Here is a 13243-nt window from a genome sequence, read left to right as displayed (position 1 = left end):
ACAACTATAGTAAGTGATATACACACACAATTCTATGGTAAAGGCATATTAAAATTAAATCATTTGCCCAAATATTACAATAACTAATTACTAAATACTAGTAATAGATCTGGGGGGCGCAGTTGTAGCATATCAAGATTTTAGTAAAGCTTTTGACACTGTCCCACATCGCAGACTCTTAAATAAACTTGAAAGCTTGTGATTGGATTCTAAAATGGTTGAATGTATAAGATCTTGGTTACTGGATAGAAAATAGAGCATTATAGTAAGTGGAGTGTATTCACAGGAGATAAAGGTTACCAGTGGAGTACCCCAAGGATCTATACTTGGACCAGTGCTTTTTAATATCTCTATTGGTGACATTGGAAATGGTATTGAAAGGAAAGTATGACTTTATGCAGAGGACACAAATATATGCAACAGGGTAGACACACCAAGAGGGGTAAAACAAATGATTGATGATCTAGGTCTAGAGGAATGGTCAAGAGAGTAGCAATTACAGTTTAATGCAAAAATATTCAAAATCATGCACTTGAGTCTCAAAAGCACAAAGGCTTAATATAGTATTAATGGCACTATAATGAAAACTACTGAGGAGGAAAGAGATCTAGGAGTCACTATTTCAGGTGACTTAAAGGTAGGTAAGCATTGTAACAAAGCAATGAGGAAGGCAATGCAGATGCTTGGTTGCATACGGAGAGGAATCAGTAGCAGAAAGAAAGAAGTAATAATGCCACTGTATAGGTACGGCCTCATCTAGAGTACTGTGTTCAGTTCTGAAGGTCATGTCCAGAAGGATATAAATACACTAGAGACTGTACAAAGAAGGGCAACTAAAATGGTGCATGAATAAAAAAGGGAATGAGGCGCTCTCGCAAGATCAGAATGCTGCTCCTTTTATAAACATGGAGACAATGACTTCTTGCCCTTAAAAAACATGGAGTATTATAAACAGTTATCTACATTTACTAATGACAAAATAGCGAGACTGGAAAAAGAAATCACAGAAAGAAAACGGAGAAAATTCTACAGAGTTCTAGAAGACAAGTAGAAATATGACATCATGAAAAGTAGACAAAAACAAGTTAAGACAGATTTTCCAAAGTTCAAAATCATGAAAAATTGGAAGTTCCTAAAAGAAAACCTCTGTTTGGGAATCCACCAAAAGACCAGTAAAATAAAGAATTTATCAGCCCTATAAAACTGAACATTTCAGAACACATTCAAGAAATAACAGAAACTATACCATTAAGAAATCATTCATGAAAGGACAGCAATTTGCAAAAAAAGAGACAGAAATTATATCACAGGCTTTGATGAAAAAGATCAATAACACAATACCACAACAAACCACTAGTCATTCATCTAACGAGAATAGAAAAAGAATACTCTCTGAAGATTCAGAAGATTTTTTAGAATTTCTATTCAGACCAGAGGAACCCCCATCACAATCAATAAGAATAAGAAAAACAACCCCTCGGATAAAAAGAATAAGATGCCTAAAGTCTCAAGGAGAGGAACCAGGGATTTTCAATGTTAGTACCACCACTCTGACCCCAGATCAAATGAATATCTTAAAAAAGGGTATGAAGTTTGCACCTCATTCAAAACCAGACAAGTTTAGTGTCTATATTGATCTACATCACTTCATTAGGAAAATTTTTATGAAGAATACTTTTTAAGGAATCTGATCAATCATGGAAATAATTGCACTGAGGGATATATACATTCAAACTTACGTCCACAGAGTAATTTCTATCCCAGCTTCTGTAAAGGCCCAATAGTAGAGACTTTCCAGACATTAGTAGAACAAGATATTAAAAATCTTTCAGAAAAAACGAAGGTCAGAAGAAACATCTCAGAAAAGAAAAACAAAGCTTTGAAAAACAATAAAAACATTATAATCAAACCAGCTGATAAAGGTGGAGGAATCGTCATTATGGACCATTCCGGATATATCAAAGAGTCGAACTGTTTATTAGCAGACAATTCAACATACCAAAAATTGGAACAATACCCGCGAAATTTTAAAGTGAGCTATTGGATCTATTAGAAGAAGGGCTACATATGGGAATTATCAACAAAAAAGAATTTGAACATTTATACATGGAGAATACCTGTATTCTACCATGTGCCAAAGATCCATAAAGAGGTTAATAACCCTGCAGGACGCCTGATCGTCTCAGGAATCAATTCTATTACTTCTAATCTTTCAGGATATATAGACTTTTTCCTACAGGGACTGGTCTGTAAACAAAAAAGTCACCTTAAAGACACAACATCAGTACTAAATATCCTGGATGAAATAAAACGGTAAGATACGTTCATATTAGGAACCTACGATGTCAAATCACTTTACATGTGCATCAGACACGCAGATGGATGCGCACATACGTATCATTATTTATGTACTGATACAAATTTGAAAAATGAACAAATAAATTTCATCATGCGGGATAGAATTTATCCTACAACACAATTATTTTTGGTTTGGGGAAGAATACTACAATGAAATCACAGGAAAAGCGATGGGGGCGCGTTTAGCTCCCAGCTATGCAAATCTCTTTGTATCAAAGTCTGAAAATGAACATATCTGGACAAATAATCCATTTAAAGATAAATTACATTTTTGGAGGAAGTATATAGATGACGTCCTGTTCATTTGGGACGGGGAAAATGAAGAATTACAACATTATTTTGAGCTATATAAACCAAAATACTCTAAACCTAGAGTTCACTGCAGAAACCAGCTCTACTCAAGTACATTTTTTAGATATCAACCTTAATTGAAGATATTAACATAAAAGCAAAAACATACACTAAGAAAGTACATACCAACAATTTTATACCAGCAACAAGCAATCATCATAGAAGCGGGATAAAAAATATTGGACAATTTAGAAGATTAAAAAGAAATTGTACTAATAAATAAATCTTCAACATACAACGAAATGAACTTAAACAACAATTTCTTGAAAGAAATTATAACGAGAAAGAAGTGAATTCTGCATTATAAAGAGTAAGGTCCTTTGACAGAAAAAAATTGTTACAATATAAAAAGAAGAACCCACAAGAAATAACAGAAATTGCCTTTATTACACAATACACAATGAGGTAAACAAATTTCTCCCAAGAAAACCGAAGATAATTTACAAAAAAGCTAGAAACATACGTAATATCCTCACAAAAAGCTATATATCGCCCATAAAAAAACAAAACTACTTATACCAAAGGATTCCACTATTGCCTGAATTGCAAAGGTTGTAAGAACAATAATTTGAATACAACCAAACCAATTAATGCATTTAAATCAAATACCACTGGAAATCAATTTGAGATTCAACACAACATCAGTTGCAATACTGGGGGTTATATATATGTTGGAGTGCATGTGTGGCCTCCAATATATTGGAAGAACCAAACGTGTCTTAAAAACCAGAGTTGCTGAACAACATTAGAAAAGGTTTGAAAACACATAGTGTTTCCAGTCACTTCATTAATAATCAGGTGTGTAATGTGAATAAATTACATTTTTAGGGATCCAACACATAGAGAAATGCTGGTGAGGAGGAGATTTTGCAGCAAATATATCACGTATTGAAACAAAGTGGATATACCAGATGAAAACACTGATACCCCACGGTCTCAACAGTGATTTTGACTTGGATTTTTTCTTGAAGTTATAAATATACCTTTTTCAAATAAAAAATTAAACATATATTTTTTATATATCCTTTTTAGTACTACTCCTTTTTAGTACTATTTCATTTATTATGAATCAGGACGCATAAATCCTGTTTTTAATCATATACCTTTTATACGTTTTTAACACCTTTTTATATGTTTTAAAATCCTAATTGAAATAAAGAATTTTTATCCAATGAGAACTGAAAACAGTATAAATCAGTCCCAAAATAGTGGATATGCATCCTTGATAAAGTCCGCTAGCCGGATGAAACGCGTTGGTCCTTAATCCTTACAGCCACCGTAGCCGTGCATTCCACTGTGTTCCACTTCCCGCATTCATACGCGCCAATACTGAAAACAGCTACAAGCCGGAAAATACTGTATGCATTGGCGTTCTTATCTGGTCAACAATCAAACATCTCAGTAGGGACATGTAGGGTAAAAAAGCCCCATTTTTTCTGAAATTGTTTTATAAGTTGGTTCCAGTAATGCAGTTTTGCAAAAAGAGCTATAAGCATTATATGTGTCCTCACTCATTTTTTCATATCACATTTATTATATACAATCATTCATGAGATTAGAGTTGCGCCCTTTATTTATTTCCAGAAAACTGGTGCATGGCCTACAGCACAAAACTTACCTGGAAAGACTAAAAGAACTTAATATGTATTGTTTGAAGCAGAGAAGGGAAAAGGGGGACATGATAGAAGCTTTCAAATATATTAAGGGGTTTAACAAGATACAGTAGGGAAACATTCTTCAAAGGAAGAGAAATATTAGAACACAAGGACATGTACTGACACTGGGGGGAAGTAGGTTCAGAGAAAATTTTAGAAAAAAACTACTTCACAGAAAGAGTAGTGGATAAGTGGAATAGCCTCCCATCAGAGGTGGTAGAGGCTAATACAGTAGAGCAATATAAAGATGTTTGGGATAGACATAAGGATACCCTTACAAAAGATTAAAGGACCAGATAGAGTTTGAGGTTACCATAGGTTATTAAAAAAACAAATGGTCAGAGTAGATGGGCCAAGTGGTTCTTATTTGCCGTAAAATTATATGTTTCTATGTTAATAATAATGATAACAGCATGAATATCATGATGGTTATTATAAACTAGCATTAACCAACCAAGGGCAAAAGTAGTACAGTACTTCCAGATAACATTCATTTTAAAGGCAAAGAAATATAGAAGAACTAATAGTTGAATGTAATTCCATGCCAATTTTTAATAAGTACAAAATGAAATATTTTTTCCAAATTGTAATTTTGAATGCTAACCCTTTTTTTTTTTTTACATAGGTAATGGGGGATAGTTTACTGCTTTCTCCAGTGTTTCAATTTTCTCAGAAAATTAGACAAACCATCGACAAAACTGCAAATAAAATAAGGTATGAGATTTTTGTGCACATATAGTTATGTACTTACTGTAGAAATAATTACTGTCAAAATTCTACAAATACTACATCTGAACTGTTCTATTGTTGGAATAAATACCATAATATGGGAGGCCTGCACTTTATAATCTCCAGGTATGGCTCTCATTCTCAGTGATTTAGTGGGCGGTGGTTTACATTGTTGCCTCACAGCGCCAGCCCCTATCTCTGTGGAGTTTTTATGTTCTTGTAGGGCTCCAGTTTCTTCCACAGTCCAACACAAATGAAGCGTCTATGCTCCTTGATAGATATAGGTGTTATACTTCCCTTTTGAGTAACATGTACTGGTTTAGTATTAATGTAAACTGATTACTTGTCATAACATTTATTGCCAGACAAGTCAATCCATTTTATTGTAAGACTGAATAATACTGACATTTTATATTCATCTTTTCATTTTCTAAATTGCAATGAAGAAACCCTTAAACTTTAAGGTTTATTTAAGCTTTTAAATGAGGAAAAGCATGAGAGATACATTAACTCAATTCAAACGTAAATGTTTGTGATTATTTATTTTAACTTGTAAAAGCCCTTAGCATGCAAATGAAAAGGCCATCCTATTAACATTAGGCATTCATTCCACCGATTTTTGCTGATCCCACTACATAAAAGATAAGAAAGACTGGCAAAATATATACAAATGCCCTGCCACAATAGCCCTTTTTCCTGTGTTTCTCTTCTTTCAAGCACTAAAACCAGGCTCTGCTTCCAGTGCTATTCCCAATGCCCCAAATGTCATTTGCTTTTCAGGCACCTGATAATAAAAAATCAGTGTTTACCTTGAACCCTTCGTTACCCATTGTACAAGCATGGTTTGTGCCTAGTACTGCCTGCCAGAGACAGCTCTTCTTTGCACCATCAGCAATCCACCATTTGAAATTATATTTGGACTAAATTCCTATAATAGTATCAGTCCTTGTATAAAATACACATATTTGCTTTCCGTGTATTCTGGAGGAATAGCTGATTACATTTTTAGCTAAATATTTGGGAGTAGCAATTAAAAATAGCAGCAATTAAAATAGAAAAAAAGATTTGTTCCATAAAAACGTATTTATTACATTATTCTATCAAAAGTTAACAAAAAAAATTTATAAAATCCACTAAATGAAAGTAATTCCATGTGAAACAGCTGTATTGTCAAAATGTGAAAATGATATCTAGTCATCAATGGGGGACAACCATCCATAGGCATTTGGTTTACTAATTATGGAACATGCTGCTAATTGCTGTAATTTGGTGCTGATGCACTCCAGTATGAGCTCTATGACAGTTCTGTAGAGTTTACCATAATTGCTTAAATAGTGGCAAAGATAAGCAGTGTGGTGAGAAAACTGGTTGTTACAATCACACATATAGCATCTTGCAGCCGAGGATACGTTTACCTAAGGTTACCTCACCCATATCTCAGTACATGGTAACTCTTCCCTTCAGCTGCTTTCAGTGTTCTACACCCAAGACTCTCCCTAATTCACTTTTACATGTAAGTAAAAAGAAATACACTGATTTTACATTTATGGATGCATACAATGAATATTGTAAGTTTTCCCTTCTGCATTTTTGTTCCACATAGATAAATTATGTGTTGGCACAATTTCAGCTGAATATATGTTTTGTTACGCAAAGATGTGACTTTCCCAACTTGGTGTCATTGTATGATTATAGTAATTACTCTAATGAGTATTTAAGCTATATGTATAAAGTTTCCAAGCATCCGATGGGACAGGGCCTTTTTGTTTTATGTGTATACTACACAGTTTTCATGTTCTGTATGCTGGATGTAATTCTCAGTTTCTCTCCCTATACTGTGTGGGATAAAAAGAGCTCAGGGCTGCCCAGCAAGGTAATATAGCAATATATAGTATTTTCATAGATAACTGTAGTTAGCAGATTGTTTGCACATATTATAGTACATTTATTATAGCACCAAAGCATGTCATGTTTATGTAATATAAATTGCTGTATATATAACTACTTTTCCATTACAGAATTAAAGGTAAAGAAAATGTCATGCATTTTTTTCCAAAAGGACTATGAAAAGCTATATGTATCGCTGAAAGTCTTAGAACAAATGTATTAATAAAATCACACTTTATTTTAAATATCTTTTTTTTCCCATCTTGTTTTATAAAAGGCTTTTATATACATTTCATTGGCTGTTTTCCAAACCTGTGTTTGTCTGTTTAAAATGTGCTTAAGCTTTGCATATATGTGTTTTTATATTTATATTTCAGAATATTATTTAAAGACAAAGAACGCAATTGGGATGAGATTGAGAAGAAACTAAGATCAGAGAGTGAAATTCCTATTTTTAAAACTTCATGTGTGGTATGTGACAATTTTTCTTTCATTATAATTACAAATAACACTTTTTTGTTTTTTTCTACCTAATGCAAGAAATTTGCATTTACTCGTGTTCATTATTTTATTGCTTATTCTTATGTTTAATCCATGCATCCACACCCTAGAAGACACTCTTTTCTTGAAGAAAGAACTTCTGAATACCACCATCTACCTAAAAACTGCTCTCAAAGATTTGGGTGCACGTTGGAGTACACAGAGAGTTACAGTGACTCTGACAGAAATTCACAACCTTCCTATAAAGTCCTAACTTTTCCCATATAGTTATCTTCACAGTGTTCTCCCCAGAAAATTTTGCTAGCCGGGTGGCATTAAGAAGTAGCTAGGTGGGGGCAGTGTAATACTATGCAATAATAATGAGAAATGTTGGAAGTTATTGCCCACACCTGCCAGGACTAGTCAGACTGATGGTCAGTGGTCTAACACACACACAGCTGACTGTAGTGCTCACATAGAGCCTGATTCATTTAGGAAAGTTAAGCAAAAAATTTAGTAAGTTTTCTTACTTAAGTGTTCTATGCAAAACCCTGTTGCAATGCAAGGGGTGCAATGAGTCTATTATTTTGCACATAAGGAAAATACTGTCTGTTTTTCATGTAGCATGCTAATAATTGATAGCTTATTTGTACACTGAAATTTTAAATTGATCTAGAAAAAAAAGCCAGTATTTTCCTTATGTGTAAAATAATAAACTAATATGCACCCCTTGCATTGTAACATGGTTTTGTCCAGGAGAAAATTTAAGTAAAAAAAAAAAAGAGTACTTTCCTTAATGAATCAGGCCCATAGTGTCTGTTATAATAGGAGATTCAAATGTTTATTCTATTATAATAGGACTCTGTTGGGCTCCAAGAGCTGGGTGACAAGTAAAAACAGCCCGGTGGAGCACCCAGGAAATAGGAGCTGAGGAGATCACTGCATCATATTACTACCAGACTGTGTTCATCAATAATAATACTTGGATTATACAGAGGAATATAGGGAAACATACCACCTATTTGTAAAGATTTTGACCTCACCAATATCTGCATATTATTATTGTTATTATTATTTTTATTATTATTATTGTGTTTTTAACACCTGTTGATGTTGTCTGTTTTACTGTGTTTCTGGCCAGAAGCAATTTCTGAAAGAATTTATCATTAAATGTATTTTCTTTTACACTAACACTGCAATTATATTTTGCACCTTGGACTTTACCTATATTTACCAATTACTGTCTCCGTGGCAGTCTTGCAAAGCAAAGAACCTGCAACATGGAATCCAGTTTTTCGAAGCCCCAACAGATTTACTTTTTATAATTATCTAGAGAAAGAAGGACATTTTCCACTTGCACAAACTTTATTTTAGGAAAGCTCCACCACCCTAGGCACTCCCCATCTCCATGAAAGAAAGCTCATTTAACATCCATAGACATGTAGAGATGGTATATGTACTTGTCTTGAGAAAGGCTTTGCTTAGTCAAAGAAATGTCAATTTATGTGATTTTGTCACAAAGGTTTTGCATTGAGCTGTACATTGCACTGACTTTGTGCTCTGTGTATAATGACTGACATCAGGCGATGAAAGTAACATTTCCTTCAATTTCCCATGTATTTGACTGATGGGACCTACTAAGCAATCGAATCCATATCAAATGGTACAAACCGTTTTAAATCAATCAATTCCTATTTATTAGACTGGTTGCCAGTGAGATCATTGCTTCACATTACAACTTAATATATAGGTTTTCAATTGCATCAGTTTGTGCTATAGCCATAAAGCAATTTCAGCTAACTGGTAGGTTTTCACACCCACTATTGATTCTGAAAATATAATATGGTGGTAGGCTTACTGTTAATGGGTTGTCCACTGCATTAGTTACATATCTTATACTGAGACTTACTGGCCAATATTTGGCTGCAGAGTGTCACTCTCCGTCTTGGGACCAGCAGGTAGAGAATGGTAATGATGAATGCCCATGGGTGTGAAAGACCCTGCCTAATCACTTTTGAATAAGAGAAGGATTAATCAGTTGTGCTCAGAAATAAAACCAATTTCTTTGTTTTTAATTTGCAATTATTGAGTGCAGTATGTTATAATTGGGGGAAAAATATGCGAAAATATTTTTTCTTTTCTATAGTAAATAAATATGATTATCATATACAGAATAATCTATGATGAGCTACTTAAAACAAAATATACATTACAAGACTTGTAAACCACAATATGAACACTAGGCTAGATGATAAAGCAAATAAACCATCAGATAAGAAAAATACAGCTTCCAGAAAAGGAAAAAGGTGCAGGCTGAGGTTCATTAAAAGCAAAGATAACACTAAAACTTTCTTCATCGTTTTATGATATGAATAATATTATTACAATAGAGCTTCCATTGGCTCTTTTCCGGTGAGCATTTTGCTGTGTTTACATGGTAAAAGAGGGTGTCTTAGCTATGCAATTCATACCTTTACTGCCTATCTTGAGGATTACCCCTGAAGTACTTTGGAGTGTATAACAACACTTCATAAAGACTTCATTAATTTGATTTTTTACAAATGTAGTAAACTTGTTTTTCTTTCCAGGAAATATTATCAATATTGCAAGAGCTGAAACGAATTGAGAAACAATTACAAGGTATTTAGGTTTACATATTATTGATCTAAATCTATAAATGCCATTTATTATGTAATCATTGATATGTTTTATTTCTTTTATTGCATGAAAAATCCTAAACATATCCCATCATTCCATTGTCACTACCCTTCTATTTTAGTTTACACAACATACATGATATGCACACAACTCAAACACAATTTTCTTGTAAACTGTTCATAAAAATAAAAATTTTTAGAAGGAAAACATTGATGTAATCTCCCAAGTATATGCATTTATTTTAAAGCTCCTCAGACTAGATATACCAAAATTCCATGTTCTGGTTAATCTGGTTAATTGCTGCTTTCTTTACAGTCACTAATTCAGTCTGTTGAGTAGATCGAAACATACACAATAGGCTCCTTATTATGGCACCACAGAGCAGTGTCACAGGACATTACTAAAGCTGGGTACACACTACACGGTTTTCGTCCAATAATCGGCTAAATCACCCGACATACGACCGCTCGTTCAAAAGTCGGGTCAGTGTGTGAAGTGACACAATGGTCGAAAGTCTGCCCAAATGGACAATTGTCGCCTCATTTGGTTGGTCGTACTGTTTAATATTTTCGTTCCAATCTCATTTCCATTGTGTAGTGTGTATAAACTTCCGACCGATCCACAACAGTGACAACGAAATTACAGTCATTGCTCACAACAACATGGCTGAAAAAAGTTGCTAAAGGGACGTCCGCTCTTCCCTTTATCGTCCTAAACAAGGCTAGTGTGTATGCAGTCCAAGGACCGAGCGATCGGAACATCGATCGCATGTAAAATCGATCGGCATAAAAAGTTGGTGGAAAATTCTGTAGTGTGTACCCAGCTTAAGCAGGAAGCTGTGTCATAAGATATCACAGGGCCTCACAGAGAAGCAATTAATTTACTTTATGTGTATCTGAAAGAATAATCACTTCCAAAAGTTAAAATGTAATGTGGGAATCACTATGTTAACATAAAATACAGATTGCAGTGTTCTCCTGATTGGCTGTTCCCTGAAGCCTCCAAAAGCACAGATTAAATGTTGCTTTTAAAATTCATAGTATTTCTAGGTCCCTTACAATATGTTTTATTGAAACCCAAAGCAAAAGTTACCATGTTTTTATCACTATTGCCTAAGTGTCTCCTCACTTGACATTGCATATACTATTAGTTCTATTAGGTAATACCTAGTCCAGGTACGCTACCCCTCTAGTTGATTCTTCTTCTATTTGCAAAAGTTAGTTGTCTATTAAAATTAATAAAAAACATATTTCTTTGTCAGAACCACTAGTTTCATTGTGCCTATTTATAACTGAACAGTTAAGATTACCTATGAAAAGGACCATATTTTTATTTGCTACCCTTTCAATGTGTAAATAATAATTGATTTTCAGTACAGTCATTTATGCTAAGTATCTTATAGCAAACACCAATCGGTGCTTCACAGGTTTTCTATATTAATATCATAACTTTCCTATCCTTCCATTATTCTCCCAGTTTCATTTATTTTTATCCATCCAAGTCTCAGTTATGCTTGCAGAATCATAATTTTCTTTCAACGTCATTCATTCTTGTTCACATATTTTGTTTGGAAGACTCCTAGCATATGTTACCATACATCTTTTTTTTTTTTACGCCAATTTTTCATCATATGAACCTTTTTATTGTCACTTTTAATTCTAGTAATAGTTTGTGCTTCTCTCTGCATGAACATAATTGTCACAATGCTTAGTTTATGCTATAAGAGTCATGTCTTTTCATACACATTAGTATTTTTGCTCACATGTTTCACCTGGGGGGTATATTCCAGCTAAAACTTAATTTTAGCATGTGTAGATTATCTTAATTATTTAGTAACATTGCAGTTGCATGAATATAGACCACTAGGTTCTTGGTGTAAGAATTTAGTTAATAATTGAAGTTGCACATGTGCTACTTTATTTTTATGTATTATATTGTGACAAATCACTTTGATGTGTTATTCAATTTTTTTTTAATTCAACAAAATCTACCATCAGCCATTAATATTGGCAAACAGTTGTTTGTTTACTAGCTTGTTGATTTAACACTAAGGGGTAAATGTATCAAGCTGAGAGTTTTCCGGTGTGTTTTAAAAACCAATCAGATTCTAGCTATCATTTATTTAGTACATTCTAAAAAGTGACAGCTAGAATCTGATTGGTTGCTATAGGCAACATCTCCTTTTTTCAAACCCACTGGAAAACTCTCAGCTTGATACATTTACCCCTAAATATGAGTTTATGTACAATATTGGTCTATTTGATTCATTTGGCTTGAGAGAGATTTGATTTACATTTCAGATTTGCTTTATTATTAGTGTGTGCAGACTATAATTGAAGGAGCTTTCTATTTTTCTTAAGTTTTTTTTTAGTCATGTTAATTTGTGTAATAGGAAACACATATTCACCTCACTAATACGATGGGTTTTACCACCAAAACTAAACACTTGCTCCCTTTAATGTGGATTTTTTTTTAATAAGAATTACATTTATTTTATGGTGATGAATAAAGCAATAATTGTTAATTAACAGTGTTTAAAATTATGCTGATGGATAATTAAATCTGAAAATTGTCAGAACATAATATAATTCTACAAACATGTTAACTTTGACACTGTTGGTATTGAGCATTTAAATATATATTTTTTTTGTTTTCTAGCTATCAATGCAATGATTGACCCAGATGGCTCTCTTGATGCCCTGAACTTATTGGGATTTGGCAGCTCTCTACCTGCCGCCCAGCCAAAGCCCAAACGAAGCTCCACAGTACCAAACTGACTGGATGGTGTTGAATCTGATCCTGATTTTAGCATACATTTCAATCTGTTCAACCCTGATGGAAAGGAAGATTCTACTTTACACGAATAGCGCTGTTAATATAAATCTGACATTTATAATACAAAACCGCAAATAAAATGAAACCGTATTGACTCCAATGTTATATATACAAGTCTTATACAATTATATTCTACACAATTATAAGGCGTCCACTTTGGGATGTGAAAGATTAAAATTTAAAACTAATTCTCCACTCAAATATACCTATAATGAGGTACCCCCGATATGAGTTCTGGGGGATCCCTGAAGACATTATTAAGCCTCAAAGGAGGGACCATTGTGAAGAGC

The 13243-nt window shown here is 33.7% G+C and overlaps 1 pseudogene; it reads left to right on the top strand.

Annotated features, from left to right (window-relative positions):
- The window catches only part of LOC142143238 (centrosomal protein of 170 kDa-like), a 59054-nt pseudogene extending 46069 nt beyond the window's left edge, over positions 1-12985 (top strand).
- Positions 12986-13243: the final 258 nt, after the last annotated feature.

The sequence above is a fragment of the Mixophyes fleayi genome, chromosome 3 (genome assembly GCF_038048845.1).
Source record: "Mixophyes fleayi isolate aMixFle1 chromosome 3, aMixFle1.hap1, whole genome shotgun sequence".
NCBI classification, from domain to species: Eukaryota; Metazoa; Chordata; class Amphibia; order Anura; family Limnodynastidae; genus Mixophyes; species Mixophyes fleayi.
Note: the sequence above shows the minus strand (reverse complement) of the source record. Positions and strands in the feature narration are given on the sequence as shown.